Genomic DNA, 6,768 nt, shown 5'->3' with positions numbered 1-6,768 from the left:
TTTTTTTTTTTTTTTTTGGTCTTTTTGAGACAGGATCTCCCTGTAGCTCCACCTGCCTGGAACTCACTGTAGACCAGACTGGCCTCGAACTCACAGAGGATCCGCCTGCCTCTGCCTCCCGAGTGCTGGGATTGAAGGCTTGTGCCACCATGCCTGGCTTCACTATAATTTTTTAAGTAAACCAATGATTGAGTTCCTTCTGTAAAATGATGAGATTTGAAGTAATTTTTAAAAAATATTTTATTTATTTTTCCTTTTTTAAAAAATTTTATGTGTATGAGTGTATTGCCTGCATGTTTGTAACTGCACCCATGTGTCAGTGCAATGCTCTTGGAGGTCAGAAGAGAGCATCGGGTTCCCCTGGAACTGGAGTTACAGACAGTTGTCAGTCACCATGTGGGTGCTAGGAATTGAACCCCTGTCCTCTGCAAGAACAGTCAGTGCTCTTAACTGCTGAGCCATCTATCCAGCCCTGATTAGCAGAAATTTTAAAGGCATAGATCAAGCAGTATTTTCGAAAATCTTTAATACCTATGTATTATTTAATTTTCTGTTGATGTGATAAAACACCATGATTATGGCCACTTACAGAAAGATGAGTTTATTTATTTGGGCTTAGGGTTTCAGAGGGTTAGAGAGTCCAGAAGGGCAGGAGCAGAAAGCTGAGAGGCCACACATTCAACAGCGAACAGGAAACAGAGAGAGGGAGAAACTGGAAGTGGGGTAAGACTATGGAAAGTCTCAAAGCCTGCCACCAGTGAAGTGATTCCTCCAGCAAGACGATACCTTGGGAAAATTTCCATGCCTTCTCCCAATCAGCACCACCAAGTGGGGACCAAGTGTTTAAATTCTTGAGCCTGTGGGAGACATTTTTCATTCAAACCACCACAACCTATATGTCATGTTCATTGTTCTTTCTATATCACATCCTTTTACATTCATTTTCTGGATTCCACAACGAACCTAGAAGGGAGGTACTACTAAAGCCCTTTTTACTAAACAAGGAAACAGTGCTACATAGAACTTTCTAGCAAATAAATGCTCCTATCTGATTCAACTTCGCACCATCACCACTAAATAATAGATTATGCTTCCTAAAGTTATGATAAAAATAATCAGATAGTTCTGCCGCATGTAAGATATAGAGCAAGATATTGACATTCAGTTAGGAATTAATGGCAGAGACTAGAAATGTAACTTACATAAATTACAGATCTCGTTTTCTCTTTTTGTGAAAGTGTGACTATAGGCAGTCTAAGGATGATAATGTTAGCTGCCTCATGTGTGATATCTTCAAGGACCTACAACCCTTATGCACTAACACTTCACTGTGTACAGCCTCCCTCCTCAAGCTATCATGGTGGCATTCTAGCCATGAGGAAAAGGGAAGGATCAAGAAAGGAAAGTGAATGGTATCCTCCAAATTTCCTTAAAGGAAACTGTCACTTTGCATTTTCACTTGCAACACTTTTTACTAAATATTACTCATATGGCCACATGTATATACATAGGAACTTGGAAATACATTGTTTAATCTAGACAACCAAATAAGGACTTTATTATAAGGAAATGAGAGAATTAAATAATAAGGTATAAGTAACAGTCTCAGGCATAAGCAGATAACAAATAAGTAAATGTACTATGAAAATGCAGGACTATACATCCATTTATATAGCATAACATTTTTTACAAAAACAATAACTGCTAATAATAATAACGATAATAAATCTTGAATCTTCATCTAACCCCAATAACAGTACAGTACAGAAAATTTGTGTTGACAAGGAAAGCAACTTTATTGTAGTAATATAGAAAATTTTATATTATAACCATGCTCATTTTACACTATGCTATGTGTTATATTTTTCTTCTGATTTTGTCTTAAATGTATCTCTGAAAAATGGCTTTAAACCCTTGCTATTCTCCAACAAGTCTTCCAGATGAGGTGGTTGTATGTGCCCTGTGTAGAATACTTCTTTTCCCTGTTGGACATCATGACATGAAAATATTCAATATGGCCAGGAATTTACTGTCAATGAAGACTTGTTTAGAACAGCAGACATTTTTGTTGCTTCTTATCTGACTAATGTCCAGTTTATTTCTTGTAAGATAACTGCTGTTTAGGAGATCTCTGACTAAGAAGACAATCAGGATTGAATGTGTTGGTCAGACAGAGGCAGGACAATTAAACACATGGAATAACAGAAACATTTTATTAACCAGAGATTCATAAAGAAGAGTGCCTCTGAGGGTAAATAGGATGTCTGGAGGTAACAGGGTGCTCAGCTATAAAGTGAGAAGCACAGGTAAGATTGAGAGTCTGTGATGTTATGCCTTTGTTATGGTGCTTGGGTGTTGTCCTTTGCTTTAACTGTCAACTTGGCACCGCCTATAGTCATGTGAGAAGGGGGTCTCGAAGCATTGCTCAGATCAAATTGGCTTGGGGGCATGTATAGTGGGGATTCTCTTGGTAATTGATGTAGAAGGGCCTGGCACACTGTTGAGGGTAGCATCACTCCTCGAGAAAATTATCCTCAACCATATAAGAGAGTTAGCAAAGCATGAGCCTGCAAGCAAGCCACCAAGCAACATCCTTCTGTGGTTTTTGCTTCAAGTTCCTGCGTATGTTCATTTCCTCAATTCCCTCATTGATGTACTGTGATTGGAGGTGTAAGCCAAATAAATCCTTTCCTCCAAAAGGTTGCTTTTGGTCTGTGTTTCATTTCAGCAACAGAATGAATGTAGACATTATAGCTTAGATTTTTAAAGAGTGTTGTAAATTGGCTAATTTTCAGAAAAACAAGGGGGAACTCATTTACACAACTCTGGCATTCACAATTAGGTTTTGTATTGGGTAGTAGGTATAGAGGGTCAGTGGGATGAAATTATGGTGGTTCCGCCACAAGCAACCACATAGGGTCACATGGAGAGAGGGCAATTTAATTAGTCAAAAGGTGATAGAGTATAATTGGTTTTCAAAAAGTAAAAATGACCTATAATGGGTGCTGAAGTCTCAACTGTATTAAACAAATTTGTGATGGCACATTACTGATGTGTTTAGATTATTTGAGATCCTGCACATAACTCACTGTGTTCATGAAGCTGTCTTCTGCCTGCCATACCTCTATTTTATTCAAAAATGCAGTATTCAACAGTGATGAATATGACAAAATATAGCATTTTTTCATTGTCTACTTGGCATTATATATATATATATATAAAACTTGCCAGGTTAAGTAAATTTTTAAAGGAAGATAGTAAGCTCTTTCTGAGAAACAATTGGTTATCATGGCTCATGAGTTGGGCAAGTGAGAGAAAATGTCAACCATGGTTAAGGTACATCAATGACTGGTAACTTTCTAGAAACAGAGCACAAAGTGGTTCCAGCTGCATTACTACCAGTGTAACTTTCTAAATAGGCCAAAATCTAAAGAAATTTTGCACCTTTATAAATTGTTTATCCCAATCTAAATTATGATTGAATAAATACACATACATTCATACATACATACATACACACATGATGATATATAATATATACACTCTGTTTTATACTACTCATTTGGCATACTCTAAAACAGCTTCCTGAAATCAACCAAAGGACTAAATAAATTTGGTCCAATATTCTTTGACGTGGCCGAAGGATAATTGTATGCAAGTGAAGCATGCAATGAAGTAGCAACAAGACACAGGGTTGTATATGGAGTGCAGTAGGCTTGGTTTACAGTGCAGAGCATAGTGAATACTTGTTCAGAGAGGTCACAAAACAGGAACATAAATGCAGAACGTGTAAATATATTGAGTGCAAATAGTATAAAATCAGAGACAGTGGTTATGGATTAGCACAAAATCTGAGCAACTGTTGGCAGTTGATGACTGCTGAAACAGGGCGAGTCAGCTCTCTTTAGGGATGCAGCCCTGAGAGGCTACCCATGCTCCAGTAGATTGCCCTGCGTACATGCACATACTAGCAGCACTAGGTGGACTCAGTGGATTTCAAACAAACCTAAAAGGCACACATAACATTGGAACAGAAAAGTGATGGGGTGAACAGGGCAGAAACTGGAGGGGAAGGAATGGGGATGGACTTGATCAAAATGTATTATTAAAAATACCACAAATAGGGGCTGGAGAGATGGTTCAGCAGTTAAGAACACTATTCTTGCAGAAGACCCAGGTTCGAATACCAACACCCACATGGCAGCTAACAACTGTCCGTAAGTCCAGTTTCAGAGGATCCCACAGCCTCTTCTGTTCTCTGCAGGCATTGCACAACATGGGTGCACTTACCTACACGTAGGCCATACATGCATACACATAAAATAAAAATAATAAATAACAAAATACCACAAATAAAAAAAACTTGAGAAAAAAGGCAGAGGTTCTTGAGAATTGTGTTGAATGCCTTACTTCATAGCCTGATAACTATTTTTAGAGAAGTTGCCTTTGCCCCTACGAAGAGACAAAGAGAGAAAATACATCAAAAGTTATCTGAAGATGTGGGCACACTCAGGCTAGAATAATTGTCTTATTATATAGAAATTGCTGCTATTTTCAAGGAATTTTAATTTGTGCCCTTGGTATCAATTGTTCCAATGAATTTGTAGACTATCTGGGGATAATAATGACTGACATACAGCAGAAAATATCAATTCACATTAAAAAATGTAACTTTTAGTCATGAGTAAAATTCTAGGTTTTGATTTTGAAAGAAATATTCAGGACAGGATAAACAGTTCTTTCTTTTTTACAGGGTCTCCCTAGCCCCAGACAGCCTGGAACTCAGATCAGGTTGGCCTTGATATCAGAGAGATCAGCCTGCCTCTGCTTCTCAAGTGCTGGGATAAGCTTGTACCACCACAAGAAGTGTAAAATACAGGCAGTTTCTGATGGTCCATTTATTGAAAGATGAATTTTTGCTATGCGCAGAATATACAACACAATTTAGACCCTGTCCATATAGTACAAAGTGAGCTAAGATTTAACAATTGTACAGATCACTTCATAAATGAGGACAGCTAATATGGATAATTTAGATAAAGTACAAGAAATGGCTTATTTGGTCCAATCAAAATAACTGTAAGATTAACTAATATCCATCTCATTATGCATGGTGTTGATTCATCCTAACCTGTCATGGCTAATTTGTTATGATGATTTCAATATACAGGACAATCCTCAAATGATGCTACGAGATGTACTGTGGAAAGTGTATATTAAAGCTGTAGTGTCTAAATGCTCAGGCTAAAATAGAAATCTCATTCAACTAATTTTGTCAATGCTACATTAAACACAAGGGAATTTGTTTGTATTGGCATTTTACGTATTTGTAAATTACTGAAAGCTGTTCGTTTTTATTGGAGGAAGAAGTAGGTTTTTGTAATAGACAAATGCATTGGACCGGATGAGAAAATATTGGACTTTTTTCCAAGCTCTGAGAGTAATGAATTGAATTACTCTTTTTTTAAAAAAATATTTTTTATTGTTCTTATTTTATGTGTATGCATGCATTGCCTGCATGTAGGTAAGTGCACCAGTGTCGTGCAATGCCTGTGGAGGACAGAAGAGGCTGTCGGATCCCCTGGAACTGGAGTTACAGACAGTTGTTAGCTGCCATGTGGGTGCTAGGATACGAATCCAGGTCTTCTGCAAGAACAGTCAGTGTTCGTAACGACTGAGCCATCTCTTGAGCCCTGAATTGAATTACTTCTGACAGGTACCTTACCATCCTTGAGTCTCCACTTCTTAGGCTATTAAGCTCACAGTAATCATTGTTACCTGTCCAACTCTTACGGATTCTGTATCAAAGTGCAACGGATGCAAAACTATTTAGAAAAGTTGGATGTAATGTATTTTCACATGTATATTTACATCATATCAATACAGTTTATTATATGAGAAAAGAACACAGACAAAGACATGAAGTGGCAAATTTTACATGGATAAACAAGTAGTACTGTAAAAGTGGGTTTGTCTTGAGAGTGATACCAGGTATGCTTCACTGCTAGTGTCTAAAAGATTTGGAAATGGGAAGCTTCAAAATTTCATTCCCAATTTGATTGTTCTGAGGGATTCTATTATTACAGCTTAATAATCAATAACGGCTAGTTTACAAATTTATCAATTCATGTATTAATTGCAAACAATAACCACATGTGCCTGAAATATTTCATTCACTATGATAAACAAATTGGAGGTGCTTAGTTCATGAAGCAGAAAATTTACATTCAAACACCATAGAATGACATTCAAGGCTTAACCTACCTACCCAATTTTATTTGTTCAGTGCTCTTCCTCAGATTGATTGTATAAATTTCCTTGTTTTACTTGCACAACATAAGCTAAGTTTGTAAGTTCTTATCTTCTAAGTCCTTGTTCATGCTACTCTCTAAAATGAATGCTCTTTGTCCCTAGCTCTGCCTCATTCTTACAAATTTATAAATTTTCTGTTTAAACATTACTTCTTCAAGGAAAATCAGCCTTGATGAATCAACTTACATCAAATCTGTTTTGAATTTACATATCACTTGTGGCTCTATTTTAGCACATTTCATAGAACTCTGTGTATCGGTGATATGTTTTTATAGAGATTGAAGCATTCTAGAACCTCAGTTCCTCTAAGAATGTGTCTCCATTCCTTCTGTCATTTTATTATGCACTGTTGTCATCACAATCAATTACATGCAACAGGTCCAAGTAAAATACACTTTTTAGACTAACAAAATAATCGAGTCTCATAAAACAAAACAAATGGATTATAATGAGACA

This window comes from Nannospalax galili, unplaced genomic scaffold (assembly GCF_000622305.1).
Source record: "Nannospalax galili isolate Female #2095 unplaced genomic scaffold, S.galili_v1.0 scaffold10, whole genome shotgun sequence".
Classification (NCBI taxonomy): Eukaryota; Metazoa; Chordata; class Mammalia; order Rodentia; family Spalacidae; genus Nannospalax; species Nannospalax galili.
Note: the sequence above shows the minus strand (reverse complement) of the source record.